General features: G+C 39.7%; 1 protein-coding gene, 1 long non-coding RNA gene and 1 pseudogene across 6 annotated transcripts in view; 1 reads left to right on the top strand and 2 right to left on the bottom strand.

The window, feature by feature from the left end:
* KCNQ5 (potassium voltage-gated channel subfamily Q member 5) overlaps positions 1 to 19731 on the top strand; it is a 532656-nt gene that overhangs the window by 24418 nt on the left and 488507 nt on the right. The gene's annotated exons all lie outside the window — the stretch shown is intronic.
* On the bottom strand, positions 3228 to 6425 carry LOC311581354 (large ribosomal subunit protein eL34-like; annotated as a pseudogene). Its single transcript has one exon. The product of its transcript is annotated as a large ribosomal subunit protein eL34-like (transcript).
* Positions 8497 to 19731, bottom strand: part of LOC311581357 — an 18288-nt gene continuing 7053 nt past the window's right edge. The window contains exon 3 of the long non-coding RNA XR_014773753.1: positions 8497 to 9161. This is a non-coding gene — a long non-coding RNA (uncharacterized lncRNA). The remainder of the gene's footprint in view (positions 9162 to 19731) is intronic.

Raw genomic sequence — 19731 nt, 5'->3', positions numbered from 1 at the left:
GTGCTTTACAATACCATAAGGCATCTCTCCTATCTAGCTATATTTTGGTGTTTGATACCTAATATCCTTCCTAGGAGTTAGTAACAAATGTTCTGCTCTCTTCTCTCTGTCTCTCTTTCTCTGTCTCTCTCTGTCTTTCTCTCTGTCTCTGTTTCTGCCATCTCTGTCTCTCTGTCGCTTTGTCTCTCTGTGTCTGTGTCTCTGTCTCTCTCTGTCTTTCTCTCTGTCTCTCTCTTTCTCTCTATCTCTGTCTTTCTGTCTCTGTCTGTCTGTCTGTCTTCTCTGTCTCTTTGTGTCTCTTTGTCTGTCTGTCTGTCTGTTCCTCTCTCTCTCTCTCTCTCTCTCTCTCTCTCTCTCTCTCTCTCTCTCATGTGCATGTATGTGTGTGTGTATGTTTGTGTGTGTGTATGTGTGTGTTTGTGTGTGTAGCAAGCAACCTTTACTTGCTACTTCTGTGGAAATCAACTTTTTAAGTTTCTGTTAATGAGTAACCGTGTTCTATTTGTTTTTCTTTCATTAGCATATTTTTTCTTAACAGAATATTGTGCTAGTCCTCTGTAGAAGAATGTTAATTCAGAACTTGGCTGCTCTGGCAAGAGATCACATCCAAAGTTCTTCTAGGTCATTGTGATCCAGTTGGAATACAAACATGCCTTTGATCCAGGAGAAAGAAGCTGACAGACTTGAGTTCAAGGCCAGCCTGGTATAGAGCAAGTATCAGGTACAGAAAAGCTTAGGTCAAGTCATGGTGATACATGCCTTTCATCTTAAATAAAGGTAAAGTTAGTTTGTAGAAGGAAGCACCCATGTTTGAAAGTAATATCTAATTGAAGGGTAGAATAGGTGACGAATCAGGGAAGATTTGACAGAATAGGATACGAACAACTCTCAGGGGAAGAGAGTGGAAAGGGAAGCTACTTAAGAGGCAGTTTTTCAGAGAGAGGAGGCAGTTTTACGAGGACAGTAATAGAGAGATGGGTTGCAGAGAGTGAACTCAGGTAAAGATGGAATGAGCCAGAAAATGAGAAGAAGCCAGAATATTATAGCAGATTACTGAGTTAGTGTGAGGCCAAGCAGAGCAATTCTGGGCAGAGAAGCTAGGTTAAATAAGTCAGATGGGAGAGGAATTTGAGCCAGAACAGTTGAGTTGAAACAGACAGCCCAGAGCTAAGAAAGAACAAGTAAGGGTGAGCTTATTAAGCATTAACTCTCACACAATGAAAGCATTCTAGGCCTAGGTCAGATTATACAGAGGCCAGAAGCTTCCAGGACTAGGCTTAGGCCAGCTGAAGGATGTAGTAAGCCACCCAGACAACAATTGAGCCAGGAGAATAAAGGCTACTTTTATAGTCCTCCATTTCCATTAGTGATGTTGCAAATGACAAGATTTCATTTTTATAGCTAAATAATGTTGCATTGCATGTATGGACCCAAGTTTCCTAATACATTAATCCATTGATTAACACTTGGCTATTGTAGATAGTGTTTATATTGATTTAAGAGTTTGGGCGTCTTTTTGTGATGAAATTTAATTTTTAATGTCATTTTGAAATTTCATGTCATATAACTATGCTCTGGGTTATGTGACAGATGGGTCATGGGCTAGTTCTATTTCTGCTACTCTGAAGCACCTCCATACTTAGTTTTCTGAATGGTTATCCTCATTTAGTCTCAGACCAAGAATGTGAAAGCATTCTTCTTTCTCAACATTTTTAAATCACCATTTGTTATTTATTATACTCTTGATATATCCATTTTACTCAGTGTGATTTGAATGTTCATTGTAGTTTTAACTTGAGTTTCTTATGACTGGTGCATTTTTATAAGCTAATTGGCCAATAATATGTTTCCCTTTTTGTTCTTGTTGCTAATGACTTTATAAAAAATTTTCATTTTTAATTTGTTCACTTTACATCCTGAATAGAGTCCCCTCCCTAGTCACCTCCTGATCCTACCCTCTACCTTCCTCCCCTACTGCTCAGAATGGGGATCCCAGCCTATCAAGTCTCATCTGGGCTGCCTGTATCCTCTTCCTCTGTGGCGTGCCAAGGCCATCCTGCCAGGGGGAAGTGATCAATGTGTGTGGGTGGTGAAGGGGGCAGAGTCCATGTCAGAAGTATACCCTACTCACCAAATTATGGGACCCACAAGGAGAGTTTTTCTTTTGAGAAATATCTATGCAGATCATTGGCCTGTTTTAATATCTGCTTTCTGTTTGTGGGTCAAGATATGAACTCTTAGCTCTTCCCACCACCATGCCTTCCTCTCACCCCTTGAAACTGTAAATATGTTGTTTTGTAAATTGTCTTGGTCATAATATTTTGCTATAACAAGAAGAGTAACTAAGACAGGCTATTTAGGCTTTTATTTTTGCTCTTGAAGTCAGTGTTTTATTGTTGTTAAGATTTATTTATTTATTTATTTATTTATTTATTTATTTATTATGTATAGAGTGGTGTGCCTGCATGTAATGCCTGCAGGCCAGAAGAGGTCACTAGATCTCATTATAGATGGTTGTGAACCATCATGTTGATGCTGGAAACTGAACTCAGGACCTTTGGAAGAGCAGCCAGTGCTCTTAACCTCTGAGCCATCTCTCCAGTCCCCTTAGTGTTTTTAATGTATTCTATATGTTTATATTTTATGCAATGAGTACTTTTCCCGAATTTGCTCCTATTCTAGAGATCATTCTTTCCTACCAAAAACTTGACCTGCTGTTCAGAGCTTGGTAATGTGATTCCCATTTGTGTATCTAGTAGAAAAGTTTACTGTCTATACCATTGTCAGGAAGTGTTTTCTTCTAGTAAAGTCATTGTTTTAGGTTTTACATTTAGGTTTTGGCCCCATTTTAAGTTGACTTTTTAATATGATGAAGTCAGGGCCTAGTTTCTTTCTTCTGCATGTGTATATACAATAGTCTTGACTCTGCTCACTGAAGGGACTGTCTTGTCTCTTATGTATGTTTTTGATCTCTTTGCTGAAGACCACTTGACTATAGATGCATTGATTCATTGGTCCATGTGTTTTTATTATTATTATTATTATTATTATTATTATTATTATTATTATTATTATCATTACATGTACTGCATTTGGGTGTTACTTCAAGATGAAATTTCTTAGCATCTGGTTATATAAGATGTAGTTGCAGCTCACTAGCAGTCAGGTGCTTCTTTTGACATTGATGGCCCCTGCAGTGCCTTATTCTACAGGAGCTGCCAGTGCTTATATTTTAATGTTCATCTGATGCGTGAGTTTTTAAATAAAATTATATTGTCAGTGAATTATTTTGACTTTTAGATCATGATTGTGTGTGTATGGTTATTGTTCATTCATTTGAGAAATATATATTAATAATAAATGTTGATTCCAGAAAATTACACTCATAAATTCCACTTTTCATGAAAATTAGCAAGAGCAAAATGGATGTAATTGTAGGCAAAGATTTCACTCAGATGAGAACTGCTATTACATATTATCTAATTAAAGTCTGTAACCAAAGTTACCATAATCTAAATATCAGCATCAACTAAAAAGTGCTAATGAAAATATATAGAAGAATTTTGTGAGTGCTCAGGTATTTAAACATACATGTTAATTTTTTCATGAATTTCAATAAACATAAATTTCATCTACTAGGCACTCTAATACATTTCTTGTTTTCTAAATATTTACAGTCATGTCTAAACCCCTGTTCTGAAGGCTATGATTGTGTATAGTGAGATTCAACCTGATGCTATTTATAATTTCCTTGAGATTCTCTATAATTTTGTTATTATTCTTATTTAAGCTATAGGCTTAATAATGTGATTTCACTAAATAAAGTACAACATAAAGTGACACAACTGTATTATAGCCTTCCTAAAATTTACTTATTATTTTTGTACTGTGAAGACCTATCCAATTAGTTACAGAATACCTGTTACAGAATTAGATCATCAAAATAATAAAGAGTATGTCATGCTGGGAATATTATTCCTAATTGGGGAGTTACACTCAGAAATAGACTAATTAAAACTCTCTCCATAATATTATCAAATTACTGCAACATAGTTAAAAGCACATAAATGTTTATTCTTCCTAGGCGTTGGTTTCCTAGACACATGCTTTTAATTTATTCAGCTTCACTCTTTCATGCTGACTTATCCAAGACCTATTAAAATGTTCCTCAGTGTTTGAACAAGACACACATCACTGAGGGCCACTAACAGTGTAATAATTAGATGGGCTTTGAAGACATAAGCATTGAATTTATAAACTGATATTTGACTTAAAATTTTTCTTTTTGTTTCATAGACAAAGCCTTGACTTTTATTACTTAAAAAAGCTTCATATTTTTGTTTTATGACACTGTGCTTGTGCCTTCAACACTTTCACAACTATTTTCTGCTCTTCAATAAGGAAAGCCCGCTTGATCCTGTCGCAGACATACTTGGCACACATAGAGCCACAGTAGGCCCTGCTGAAGTGCTTCTTTGTCTTGGACAATCTCATTAGACTTTAGGCCTCACAGCCCGAACTCCTCACAGTCTAACTGGGCACACAGAAAATGCTTATTGGGGTGCTTTCCCAACCTTCTTGGTGAACAGGTAAACAATTCTGTTGCTGGGGTTTCGAGACAGCCTAGCTTTTTTAGAGGCTGTATTGTAGGAGAGCCTACAATGGTATGTCAAATGCTGGTCCATTTTGAGCGACTCTAAGCACCATTCCCAAAAAAGGAAAAGGAAGGGACCAAAAGTTTTCTTGACTTTTCTTTTCTGGAAATTTTTTAAAATCTTTTCCTGTATGTACTTCATAGTTTTGTTTGTGTAAAATATCAAGTGAGCTTCTTCACACATACTAAATTATTTTCCTGGGTTTATACAATCCTATCATTGGTGAGAATGTCTTTGAGATACAGAACTGAACTGCCTTCAAGTTATTTACTGATTTTTTTAGGTAAGCCACAAGTGAATGCCATATTCAAAATACTACCTGCCTTGAAAGAGCCACCAGGCTTCTGGGTGTTGATCTGTAGCTTGGCCCTTTGGCTGCTTTACTGGGTTCCGATAGCTACTCCCCTTCTCTACCCCAGTCTTTTCCAAACCCCAACACTAGTTAGGTGAGAAAGAAGGTTAGAGGAGAGAGGAGGTATAGACCTCTTGAGACTACTTTCTGAAGATTAGGGTGTTACTTGGGGCAAGTCTAATCTTTGTTGTCAGAATATAAGACACCAGCAACCCAACCACCCAACAACAGCAAAAGCAGCAGTGGTTACAAGCAGAAGCAAGAACCAGCAACACCAGCATCAGCAGGAACCAGCAGCAGAGGGACAGCAGCAGAGGGAGGGAGGAGCAGTAGCTGCCACAGGCCCTCTAGGGGCTGTTGCATTTATACCCCCTTAAAAGTCCCTAGAATTACAAACAGAAACTACCTGAAGCTGGAAAAAATTATGTTCTTCCTAGAGCATGAGAGAAACCATAGGTATTAGCTGTGGGTAATCTGAAGCACGCCCATAACCCACACCTGGGATTAAAACAAAAACATATTCATTTAACATAACTAGGTTTTTAAAGAAACCAAAATTCTCACTACATCCATCTTTTCACATTTGGTGTTTAGTATTTTCTTCCATCTTAGAAGTCTCTATTCAGTATGGTCATTATTATTTCCCTCCTCATATGATCTGTTACTGTCTGACCTTTTATAGATCAGTGTTTGTTTGTTTTGTTGTTGTTGGTTTTTGTTTCTTATCCTTTCTTTTCAATATGTTATACCATGTCTTTTAGTTCAGCTGAGAATCATAAATTTTTCCATCACTTGGTACAATTCCTGGTTTAGTGATTAAAATATGATGCATAAAAGTAGTTGTTGATTCACTGAATAAGAAGAAAATTAATAGAAATGGAGCATTCCATGTACAGTAAGATATTTACATTCTTTTCTTTTGGGATAGCTGGGCTCTGGAGACATCATATTGTTTTGTTTGTTTGTTTGTTTTGTGTATGATTTTATGATGTCCTTTAGTCATCTTGCCATCTCTGTTTTTGGAAGGTAGCTTCCGGAGTTGGGTGGAGGGAGTCTGGGGATAGATTCACCCATTTTCTCCCGATTTTCCTAGGCCAGAAACTCCGATGCTTCATTGGTCTGGATGGCAGGAGGCTAGCCCTGCTGTTTGGGTCTCTCATAGCCAGTGATCCCCAGCTCCCCTGTACTGTGGGTCCTGTAATTGTCCTGGGTCTCTGAATGTGCGTTGGGTCAGGCCAAAGTGTCCACAGCCTTCTGGGTCCCCTTGTAGCACTGGAGCTCTCTAGGGACTGAAGCAGGTTGGGTGGAGGGGGTCTGATGGCCACTCTACTCCCTGTTTCACCTAGATTTTCTTAGTCCTGGAGCTTAGATGCTCCACTGGTCTGTGGTTCCCGGTAGCGTTTTGGGACCAAGACTGCTCGCAGAGTACAGGTTAGTGTCACACAGCCCAAACTGCACACATACTGAGTCCAGTTTGTGTCTCTGGACCCAAATGGGTCTCTGGGCCTAATCCACTCAGTTAGCGCTGAGTCCAACCAGAGTCTCGGGCCCAAACTGCACACTGAGCTCGACGAGTTTAGCCAGAGTCTCAGGGCCCAGACCACATGTCAAACTCAGCTAGAGTCTCTGGCCCCAAACTGCCCGCCAAGCTCAGCCAGGGACTCTGGGCTCAAACCGCACACCAAATTCAGTTAGGGATTCTGAGCCCAATCCGGGCACCAAGTCCAGCCAAAGTCTCAGGGCCGGGACTGAGCGCCAAGCTCAGCTAGGTTCTCTGGGCCCAAACCGCCTGAGAAGTTCAGCTAGGTTCTCTGGACCCAAATTGCCCCCAAGTTCATACAGGGATTCTGGGCCCAAACTGCATGCCGAAGTCAGGTAGAGTTTCGGGGCCCAAAACAAGTGCTGAGCTCAGCTAGGGACTCTGCACCCAAACTGCATGCTGAATTCAGCAAGGGACTCTGGGCACCGGACTGTACACCGAATCCAGCCAAAGTCTCAGGACCGAAACTGCATGCCGAGCTCAGCTAGAGTCTCTGGCCCAAACCATGCACCGAGCTCAGCTAGGGTCTCAGGAGCTGAACCATGCACTGAGTTCAGCTAGTGTTGCGGGGCCCAAATCTTGCACAGAGGCCCCTCTCCCACAACAATTCCTACTGGTTACCATGCTAGTCGCCTCTGCAGGAGGGTTCCCAGCTACAACCCTCAGCCGCCGCTTCTGCCGCGCTCCTCCCGTGTGCATTGGTATGCAGGTTTTCTGTATTTTGGTCCTTTCGATCTGTGGAGTACTCCCGCTGTAGTAGGGTGGGGAGCTTGGTGTCCTGGTACAGAATTCCATGTGATTCCCTGAATAGTTTACTGGAGCTTTTGATCATGGTCCACGCTGCTTGCCGCCATCTTGGATCTCCCTACATTCTTTTAAAATATTTTATTATTTTATATGTTATGAGTGTTTTTGTTGCATGCATTTCTGTGCATCATATGTGTACAATGCCCACGAAAGCCAGAAGAGTGTCTTGGATCCCCAAGAACAGTAGTTACAGATGGTTTTAAGCTTCATATGGTTTCTTGGAACTGATCTTGGGTCCTCTTAAAGACCAGTAGGCACTGAACTCCTGAGTCATCTCTCCAGCCTCTATGCTTTTTTTCTCTTGTTTTTATTTCATTTCTCAATAGTGTAGCTGTGATGTGATGATAAAAATGACATCTCTGAAATGTTTCCACTGAGTGGAAAGTAAATGTGGAGCAGCTACTAGACAGTCTTTATTTTGTGTGCTTGAGGACAAGAGAGAAATTAACTGTTAAATAAGGTTCTCAAAAAGGATCCATCAGAAGCATCTAACTGATCGAACACTGGAATACAGAACATGCCTTGTATACCTAAAAGTAAGATCTTCTATTATGTTTAAAGTGAGGTCCTGATGTCTGTCACTCAGCAAATGCAGATGCGGGCAACTGAAGTACCAGCTCACTTCTCATCTTTTAGAAGGCTGCTTTGTTCTTTTCACTGCTATTGTTTGTGCTTGAGTAAAGCATCCTAATTATTCATAAAAGAAAAATGAGGAAACTTATCTTTGACATCTGAAACCTCAAAATATTGGGATGTTCTTTAATTATCAAACTATCTCTGAACGTATAAAGTCACAGGAGTAACACCAGTGAGTCTTCTGTTGCTCTTTTAAAAATCTTCTAAGATGAAATATTTTAAAGGTCTTCAGGAAGCTTCAAGTGTGGATAACATTTCCTGCTCATTATAATGTTCGTGTTTCTAAAGGGGCTTAAAGTTTCATTCATTAAACTTTGCGCAAAGACATAAGGCATGATATTGCGCAGTTGCAATCACACTTGGTATTTAGCAAAATTCCCTTCTGAAAAGATGTGCTTTTGGGTCAACAGTTGTAAAAAATTTTATATTCTGAATATAAATGAGAATACTCATACCCTGTGGTAAAGCCATCTTTTTTCCACTGTCTTTATTTTCCATCTAAGACTCTGACTCTTCCCTCACATGATTGTAACCGCCAGTAGTGGCTGCTCCAAACATGGAGATGCCATTGGTCCGCATATAGAAAGTACAAGATAGAAAAGCAGGAACATTCTCAAGGTAGCAAGTCCTTGGTAATTTCAGACAGCATAGCTGACTGATTGAGTGCATACTGTCCAAACTACTTGACATTATTATTTCTCCTAAAAGCATATAACCAGTGTAATTAGAGGGCGCATCAATGCTTTTCTTTAATGTCATAGTTCTCTGAAGAATCTTATGTCTAAAACCCATTCTTGAGATACCTCCTAGAGCTCAAAAGAACTAAACAATCACATGAGTTCTGCTTTACAAAATGTTACTATAACACAGCAGTGGAATAAAAAGAAAGCCTCTGAAGTGACTCACGACCCCTACAAGATCAAAGGAAGGACTGGTGTAATAATTAAAGGCTCAGGGATGTACTGCTGTATGTTGGCAGTGAACAGTGACATTGATATTCATGGATCAGTCATGACTGGATGAACAGTGTGAAACCTACAAGGAGAAGCCTTATAACACATGGCAATTAATTTCAGACTTATCTACATACTGCATGGCAGGTATTTTGGCAGAAGACAACCAAACATGCTGGTCTTGTTCATGATGCTTTGAGGGTTGCAGAAGACAGTTCCTGTGGGAGGAAAATAACATGGTGTTCAATATTGTCAGGAGTATATATAGAAGCAACTTATCATAAAGTGCGTGAACCTTAAGTTCCTTAGCTTTCACTTGTACAATCCCTGTTATGTGAGTGAAAACTGTCAATCGTCTTACAAATCTTCCCTTCTAAGTAGCAAAAAACAAGAAATGGTTAACTGCAAAGATATCTCATCTTATAAGTGTCAAATTATTTACCATAAGCAAATGTACTTTAGAGTTAAAGCATTATTTTTTTAAGAACACAGTATATACTTGGTAAGTATACAGTCCAATCCCACTCATAAATAACAATCCTTCTTTTCACAAGGTGTTGTTTGTAGGTATTGGTTGTTGCAATGATTAAAAGTCGCAGTTTTAAGTCTACGATTTGGGACTAAATTCCATTGACATAGAAGCATGTCTTAAAACTGCTGAGCTCTAAATATCTCATTGCCAACATTTATATCTACCTAAGACTTGCCAAGGATTTGTGAAAGAGAATCAACACTGTCTATTAAACATCTAACTAGCTCTTTGTGAATTACCCAGTTGCAGATTAACAGCTATATTAAGAAACCACTTTCCACGATGGGATGCATATGGTTTCATCAGAAGCAAGTGAACTTTGTCGCAAACTGCCAATCTGCTTCCTTCCTTTCTATGTAACTAAATCTTTTGGATAGTTCGTGTATTCAAATTTCTATTTGTTTATGTATCATCAAGAGCCTCCTGCATGAGGTGGTTACAGCATGCCAGAAGTGATGTAACTTAGGCCCTGTTGTCCTGCAGGTATTGTCCTGACACAGACAGACCACTTTTATGTAGCACAGAGAGACTTTCTCAACCAAGTTGACGTTTTACTCAGAGTCACTTTATGAACATATTAGATTTTCAATCATTAGCCATCTAGATATATTGAAATGACCTCTAGTCTGTGATCGGCTACATGAAATTACTCTTGGTTTTTAATACTCTTCTCTTTGATTATGTAGTCAAATACAAATAAATGATTCAAAGTTAAATATTCTATAAATGCGATTAGCTATGGAAGTGTAATAAGAGCAGGTTCACAGAATATTCTTGCGTCTTGTGTATGAGTGCAGAGGCCTTCAACTTTCTGATGTTTGATGAGGGCATATGTATACTTTAAAACATAAAAGGAAACGTTAAATTTTTAGAGGTAAGCATTTTGTTTTTCTTTATGCCTTAGAATATTGTGTATAAATATTACATAGGTAAATATACTGGAGTAATATAGCTTGGCAATATGGTCAGTTTACTTTTCATTTTCTTGTTAAGCTTTATACTGATTCCTATGGTGGGTACATAAAGAACAAAATTATGTCTTCTGCAGGAAGCCCATGACTGCCTTATTAAGTGAGTTAAATCGAACAAAGGAAGACATGTAGTGCATATTTTCATCTAGGGTCCCTAGACTTTCAATGAATGCATGAAGCTTGCATATACACACAGCATGAAACATGGGCCCACCTAGGAGCAAAGGGCACTAATGGGCAGAGATTTGGGAGATGGATTCTTGAGGACTGCCTCAGATTGGAGGAGGAACACAATGTAGGAGCTTATTCTGGATAAGTAAAAGGCCTCAGTGAATATCTGCAAAAGTCAAATAAAACTGCATTTAGGCCAGGCACGGTGGTCCATACTTGTAACCCCTGCACTCAGGAGGCGGAGGTAGAGGCAGGCAAAGGTCTGTGAGTTCGAGGGCAGCCTCCTCTACAAAGTGAGTCCAGGACAGCCAAGGCTACACAGAAAAAACCTGCCTCCAAAACACAAGAAAAGCCACTTAGTGGACAGTTACTTTCATTGATTTGATATATACTATGTGGCATATTAGATATTGACATTAATAAGGCTAGATGAAAGTCATGGACAAATCATCTTAATTAAGCCAGCAATATAAGATTTGGATCAAAAGCAGACCTACTCCCCTGCTCACCCCCCCCTTTCTCTCTCTCTCTCTCTCTCTCTCTCTCTCTCTCTCTCTCTCTCTCTCTCTGTGTATCTCATCTGGGCAGAATAGTAGATTTAGGAATACTTCCTGTAAGTTGGTCATGGTGGTACACACCTTCGATGCCAGCCCTCAGGGGGCAGAGGCATGCCAATCTATGGGTTCAAGGCCAGTCTCTTCCATATAGTTAGTTTTAGGATATGGAGATACACAGAGAGACCCTGTGTAAAAAACTTACAGAAAAGCCCCCTGTAAGCATGATACGAGATCAAAATTTGAAGAGTAGATAGAACTTTTATCAGATCTTTATTATTTTTAATCGTGTATCTGTGTGTCGGTATGTGCATGTGAATGCTGGTGCTGGTAGAGGCCAGAGGTGTTAAATTCACCTGGATCTGGCCTTCAAATCAGTTGTGAGACACCAAATGTGGCTACAAGCAGCTACACCCAGGCCACCTGCAAGAGCAGTATCTGCTCTTAAACACTGAGCCCTTTTTCAAGCCCCGGTAGACAGAATGTCTGTGAAGAAGAAGCATTCAAATCAGAAAGGTTACTATAAGGAAAACTAAGGACTTTAGGCTGCTTGGGAAAAAATAGGTATCCTAATTTTCCAAAGTGTTGGTTTATATGCATGATTTATTCATGGGAATCTTAATCTGCTCAGGCTACTACACAAAACACAACAGGTAGAATGATTTAGATGACATAATTTGGTTTCTTCCTTACATTCTGGAAGCTTGAGACCCCAGATTAGGGTCCTTGTAGTAGTTTATAGATGGCTGAGCTTCTAGAAGAGGTTCATACATGGCAGGCTTCTGACTGCATCCTTGTATAGTCAGATGAGTGTACATAAGCGTTATACCATCTCATCTCCTGAGGGAACTCATCCTGTTTTACCAGGGCTCCACCATCATGGTATAATTTTAAACCTAATTTTCACTCTAGCCAGCCAATTTACTTCCTGGCTGTCTTCCTGGCTTGTAAACAGCCAACCCCAAATTGTGTATTCATATGGTAGGGAAACCACGTATGGAATCTTGTTCCTCCTTTATATAAAAAGTCATTTCTGTGGCTTTAGGTCCCCACATTTATCTCCAAATACAGTCAGATTGGGGTTTAGGGATTCAATCTGTGAATCTGAGAAGGATGCAGGGAGTCAGTCTGTGCAGGAGGGCTGAGTGAATCATTGCTCAGCGGGTGACCGGGACATTCCTTTGCACAGGGAGTCCACAATGGGTGCTTATCAAATTCTGATGTGCACCTTATCAGAACCACCAGAAGGTTTCTTCATGCCTGTGATGCCACCATTCACATTGCATCTCAGTGACTAAGAATACTCAACAACTACATCAACAACTACGTCAGCTTTGTCTTAAGCACACCCTTCTGTGTGCTTTCCAGAGAGAAGAGATGACAGTAAGTGTAATTTTAATTTGCCACTTTAAAACTATGGTGCCTCTTGAGCTTAAGTTTTGTAATAATATTCCAGACATAGAGTTGATTGTATAAAACACATAGTGATTTCACCCTTACACATCAAGTATATGAGACCTATAAAAGAGTAACCATGACAACAAATACTATTATAACCTAATTCAGGATGGAAGATCACATGAACATGCACATCATTGGCAGGGATTATTTGTCTGTGATGAGGCATATATACCCAGCCAGAAATTCTATATTCATGTACATACATTAGGAAGTCTTTTTTAAAACTTAAGATAGAAAGAACCAGAGAGGGATACAAGGATTGTCTCACAGGCATACATAGACAGCCTAATATGGTTTAGTGGTAAAGAACATTTGTTCTTCTTACAAAGGAATCATGTTCAATTCCAAGCATCCCATGGTGACTCACAACTGTCCACAGCTTCAGCTTCAGCATGCACATGGTACACAGAAATACATGCAAGTGAAGCATTCATGCACATAAAATAAATCTAAAATAAGTATTATAACAGAAGTCAGAGTTTAGTCTTTTTTACATTTAAATTTATGCAGGCAAATGGATGGGTTTAGAAAAGATCATTCTGAGTGACACAACCCAGACCCAGAAAGACATGCATGGTATATACTCACTCATAAGTGGATATTAGCCACATAATGCAGGATAACCACACTACAATACAGAGACTGATGCACCAACCAAGGCCCATGTATGATGTGGACCTAGACCCTCTGCTCAGATGTAATAGATAAGCAGCACAGTCTCCTTGTGGGTCTCACAATATGGGCCTTAGGAACTACATTTAACATGGACTCTGCCCCCTCCCCCACACTGATCGCTTCCCCCTGGTGGGGCAGCCTTACCAGGCCACAGAGGAAGAAGACACAGGAAGTCCACATGAGACTTGATAGGCTGAGGTCAGATGTTAGGGGAGGAGGGATCCACTTTTTGAGGGCTAAGGGAGGGAGGGAGAGGGGTACAATCCGGATTTGTGGGAACAATTAAGCATATCTTGCTGCATTCTCCATGAACAGAAGCAGGACTCCCTCTTTCTCAGCTTTGCTCTCTGTAGATATAGGAAGCTGTGTGGATGGATGTAGGTCCCACAGTGGGAGGAAGGAAACTTACTTTCCTCCTTGCTATGGTTGACCCATGGAAAAGAAGCAAGCGATGGGGGGAAAAAAACCACACCTTGCATATGGGCAACTAAATGTCTGCTTCATTCCTTGAAAAATGAAGTGTCTATTACTTTAAAGTTTAAGACTACTTTTTTTTGTTTATTTACCTTTGCATGCATGAGTGTTTATGTGTGTGCCACTGCATGCATGTGGAGGTTAGAAGGCAACTTGTGAGAGACAGGTGTCTCCTTCCGCTACATGCATCCTGGGGATTAAACTGAAGTCCCTAGGTGTCGTAGCAAGTGTCTTTATCCAATGAACCCTCTTGCCAGTTTTACTTTAAAACATTGAGGGCACAATTGCTCCGTGAGGATGAAGGAGTAGAACAGTCTTTTCAAGGTCACAAAGTGATTTAGACGGACAAAGGTCAGTGATGAAGGTTGGCCTGCTTAGAGAGGCAAGGCAGGAACTGAGCCTGTGGAAGGGACTCAGAAAAGGATGGACAATGTCTATGCCAGACAGGAAGACAGAGAGAGGTCAGAGGAGGGAGGAGCTCAAGGTATAAGTGAGTATTTTCTCTTTTAGTAAAGGGCATATAAGACCGATCCTTTATACTTTGGAACCTGGCCACAATCATCCTTTATCTCTGGTTTTAAAAATAGTCGGGAATTTCATACATTCTTATAATACATTTTGATCAAGTTCACTTCCCAGTCTGTCTCCTCCAGTATCTTTCCTGTTTCTCCAACCACTTTCCCTTCCCAGCTACTGATAATCTCTTAAAAAGAACAAAAGGAGCTAACCTCATGGAGGTCACTTAGAGCTGCCTGTATGTGCATGGGTATCAGACCATCTGCTGGAGTGCGTACAGCCTACCAGGAGCCCCATCCCTGAAGAAAACTGATCTAGAGACCATCAGTTGCCAATGGCTTCTCAGCTGGGCCTGAGACTTCATGTTTGGGGTAATGCAAATTAAAACTATTTTGAGATTTCATCTGAGCCTGGTAAGAATGGCTAAGAAAGCATTTCTTAAATCTGAATATTAGTGAGTTGGTCATTCCCTGTGTGTGGCCTTCAATTTTCTATTGCCTTTAATTTGGTTCAGTAAAGTTGAGTGGGGCCCAAGAGTAGACCTGGAAATATTATACACTATGATGCCACTAACAAATCAGCCTTTTCTGGCTTGAATCATACTAAACATTCTCCAACAGACTCTTTGCCTCAGCTGCATGAGCTTAGAATGAGTGAGCTGCTTATTCCCAGAACTTCAGGCTAACCTAGCTCAGTATATCGTACCAAACCACGGCACATAGTTGTTTTATTATATGGCAGTATGATTTTATCAGCTACATTTCTAATTTAAAGATTAAAGATGTATTCAAAATAACATATGACAGTGATGTTTTAAATGAAGGAAGAAAAATGTATCATTTGTCTGCATGTCTTTCTGTTTTTCCATTTATCTATCCATCTGTCATATATCCATCGTCATCTACCTGCCAATAGTTTGGTTTTACAGAAAAAAAATTTTTTTCAGCTTTCCCAAATCTTGATTTAAAAAAAAAAAAAACTCTTCAGGTAATTGGATTAGAGATGGATTCAAAGGGTGCTTAGTGGAGGCTTCTTGGGGTTAGCTCAGAGCTACATCTTTTATTATTCATAGGAAGGTTCTGCTATCAGCTAATTCTGAGCCAGCTTCATAGACTAGCTGTTCACGCTTTGCTACTTAGTGAGGAAAGGTTTGTGAACTTGTGCCAATGGCAGGACAGACGTTTTGCTTTGCTTATGTTTTTTTATGAAACAACAAAACAAACCAATTTTTAAAATCCCTGTTTATGTTTTCCAGAGGCATTATGTATTGTTACTCAGGAACAGCTTGATTTTTAACATTGAGTGCCTCAAACAGTCAGTCTTAGGGACATATAAGGCTTACTCATGAACTGACATTAAATTATGAAGTCAGGTACATTTCTTAACCAAGGGATTTTTGTTTTCAGAGCTATGCACATATTATCAATTGGCAGGAGAAGCTTAATCCCCAGGGAAACACATCAAACCGGTCCATATTAATTTATTTTAGAATGGCAATGATATTTAAATTAAATCCCTGTGCTTCTGAATTCTATTGTGGGACCTGTTATTTGTCAATGGGTTATAGATTTCCAATGTTCACTTCTGGCCCTGAGGTCTGAAGTTTTGCTTATTACCGTGACAAACAGCAGCCTTTTGAGATTAGCCATCTAGGCATCGGAGGCTGAGGCCGAGTGACTGGAGGGAAGTGAGACCTGCCAGTGGGATAATAGCTCAGGTCTCCTGACATGCTTCTCATACCAGCCTTTTGAAGGATGTGTCATCATTTTGCCGAATGACCCCCAGTGAACCTGTGGCTTTGTGGCATTTGCCTTTCTTGTTCACTCCAAGTTCTTTATAGCCAAGTGTCCGGGATTTATGCTCCTGCAGCTCTTCACTGTTAATCTTTTGAGGAAATCCTGGAGGTTTTCATCAGATGGGAGCAGTGGCTTAGAAAAATTGATCCTTTCTAGACTTAGGGGAGTAAATCACTGGATATTACCTAGGATCCTAGGATAGTCTCTTCTCCTTTTGGACTGTATATCATGTCTTAGTCTCTTATTCACTGAAGTGGCAGTACTCCCGCCTACCTGTTTGAGTTAATTCAGAGAAGTGTGCCTTTGGTACAGTTGTCATCGGATCTACTTTTATTAACTTGCATGAATGTCTTTTGACTTTCGAAGTGTCAGGCGATGGATCTAACATGATCTGCTAAACATATCGTCTTCATTCCATGGAGACACCTGGTTATTCTCTTGTCTTACCTTGAAAGGCAGACAACTCTTGGAACGCAAGGCAGCACAAAAGTGTGTGAAGGTCAGCACGCAGAAAAGCAGAACTTTTTCTCTCTCGTGCCTCTCGGTGCCTTTGAAAGATTGCCTTTCACTGTCATGAAACAGTTCCATAATAGCCCCATCTTAAAGCACCTAGCGCCAACATAATCTCAGTCAGAAGATGCTGAGGGCTACCAGAGGCAGGGTGATGTGTTTCTGTTGTAGGGTCTTCATTAGGAAGCTGGTTTGTGTCCATGTCCCTGGGGCTCCAGTAGTGGTGGTGCCTACCCTTTGGAGACAAGCATCCCAGGAGGGGCTTGAATCCCCTAGCCTCCTGCCTCAGCTTCCATAGTCCCAGGGTTACAGCTGGGTACCATCAAAGCTAGCTTCCAAATCTCTACCTGGGATTGAATTTTAAAAGCAATCCCTTGAAACTCTTTATGACTTGAGGAATAACACATTTCTGTATGAGACTGATAGAAAATAATACCCTGGCACTTAGCAGATTTATTGACTGATAGTGCAGCTTTTTTCTACTTACATATAGTACTTTCTATCTGCAGAAGTAATCTGCAGAAAGTTCATTTTGTTTATTTTCTGCTTTACTGTCAGTAGCCCTGGGCATTGAACTCAGAGCTTCACAAATGCTGGGTAAAACATCTATGTCCTAGGTCCAACTAACACTACTTAAAAAATAATATTGTCATTTATTTTCATATCTTACTTTTGTTTCTTTTTAGCATTTGGACATTTATCATTAGAATCTGGGCATACCCTTACGTTAATTTCTTCTGATTCTTTTATAAAATATTGATATTTTAAAGCCTCTATATAGAACTGGAATTAATATGTCTAGATCTTTCATTCTGTTTTCTTTCTAAAGCCTGCTGTAGAATAACACAGGGCCAAATGTCAAGAGATCTGACTGGCCCATATACAAAACAGTGGTTTTACAGAACAGAGAGTATATACTTCTTTAGGGTTCAGTTACCTTTGTGCATGATGCTTATATTTTTAGCTTGTTTTTCAATAGGGATATTGTGTGAGTGTGTGTGTGTGTGTGTGTGTGTGTGTGTGTGTGTGTGTGTGTGTGTCTGTCTGTCTGTCTGTCTGTCTGTCTGTCTTTATTTATGCTTCTATAGCAAATTTGGGATTTCTTTGGCCTACCAAAACCCAAACTTCTCCATAAGATGGAATTCCAGTTAATTTTGCCTCTCTAACAACAGGTTTATCTACCACTACTGGTTGGCAAGGTCAAATGTTCAACCTGCTACATCAGTGCCTGAGAACACCATTACCCTGCTTGCTATGGAAACCATGACCAAGCAAGCCAGAAACACAAAATGGAGGCACTACAGGCCAGACCTCCCAGAGCTGTGATGTGGACTCACCTGTCCCAACAGTGTCTTCAGGGATGGTGAAAGGTGGAGGTAGAGCTCAGACAACTGTTGATACTCAGACACGGGAAATCTTACATTAGGATGATATAAGAGAGTGTTTTCTTGAGGAAGGAATGCCAGGGCCGTCACTGCCACCTCTGATTTCCATGCTATGAACTATTGTAGATTGCTTTACCATCTGAATGTAGCCTCTGCCTCCTGTCTCAGAGGGCAAAGCACTCTAGCATTAGCATCACACTTAAGACTTGTCTCACTGATTTTAATTCTAAACATAGTTTATCTCATTGTGAAAGATCTAGATAAGGTCATCTGTAGCTTTAGTTGGTATCTGTGACACCTAGCAAAGTACAAGGGAGTCGAGCCATACATTTGTTCTATGAGACAGATGACTTTTGTAAGTCATGATTGCTTCTAGAACAGAGCTAATGTCACTACAGTACGAGCTAGAGGGTGGCATTCAGGTTGAATGGGGAACTCCTTTGCTTCACTTCATGTCGCATTACATTGAGGGTTGCCACTTGTCTTCCCTAGGTAATTTTTTTTTCTTCTGGGTGGCTAACAATTGTGGTTATTATTGTTTGTGATACAGCATAGTGCAGATAGCAGCTTTTTGGCTTATAATCAGATGAAACGAGATATTTGGCTTTGTGTATGGAAAAAAAAGACATATTATGAATTAGTGGTTTTAGGCTTGTTAGTAAAAAAGCATGAATGGTTTCTTGGAATTTGAATTTTCATAGCAAAAAGTAGAAGATGGAATGTCACTGCAGCATTGAATGCCTTTGTGCCCTTGTTTCTGCCTGAAACCCCTGAACTCTGCTAAAGAAGGCACTGGGATAAGAAATGGCCCAATGACAGGGACGTAGCAGTAGAAAGGTAAAGAGTATGATGGTGGTGGTGCTGGTGATGATGATGATGATGGTGGTGGTGGTGGTGGTGATGATGATGATATCAATAGTTCAGCTTAGCAATGTGGCCACTGTTGACATTTTAAATCCATATATTGTCATCTTCACTTTAAAGATGCAGAATTTGAAAACTACAGGGATCAAGAATAGTTTTCAAGGGCATAAATGGGACAGTCAGGACTCAAGTCAGATAGTTTCAACCAAAGCTTGGTCTCTTAATTGTCACATTGATATACATATTATTCAGGATTATTAAAGAAATACTTTCATTAATGACACGTCTTTATTAGTACATAATGGTAAAACACCAACGAGCAAAGGAATAGTGGCCATATGTACACATGGGTATTTTATTAATTACATGATTTTTTTCTTCCTGAAAAATCTTCATTATACAAATTTAGAAGACAACAGAAATATAAAACTTGGCCTTTTCTCACCAAATTTGTAAGATGTTCTAATAAGTAGTTAAGATGTTTTCAGGATAACATTTAATTTGCAAGATTTTTTTTAAATTAATGGGCCCAATTAAGTACTTTATTTCCCAATTTGGATGTGTTCCACATTTGGTCTGCTTCTGTTTCCAGAAGTCATACAATATCATTCTTATTGAATCCCATTTTGTTCTAAAAACAAAGAGAAAAACAAAAACCATGAAGCACTTCTTTGGTCCCTTTGGAAAAGCTAATACAGTGAGACTCATCCAAAGCATTTGTTGTTTTCAGACTTGAAAATTGGCAGCGAATTTTGTTTATGGGACTTTGAAAACCAAACAGATTTGCATATAAGGATTTCCAACTTTGTTTTGCTAATGTGGTGTCACTTAGGAAGTCATTGAACCTCACACAGAAAGCTCCAGGGAAATATTTGTTTG

Source organism: Acomys minous (assembly GCF_964271855.1).
Source record: "Acomys minous genome assembly, chromosome: 13".
Taxonomy (NCBI): domain Eukaryota; kingdom Metazoa; phylum Chordata; class Mammalia; order Rodentia; family Muridae; genus Acomys; species Acomys minous.
This window is presented reverse-complemented; position numbering and strand designations above follow the sequence as displayed.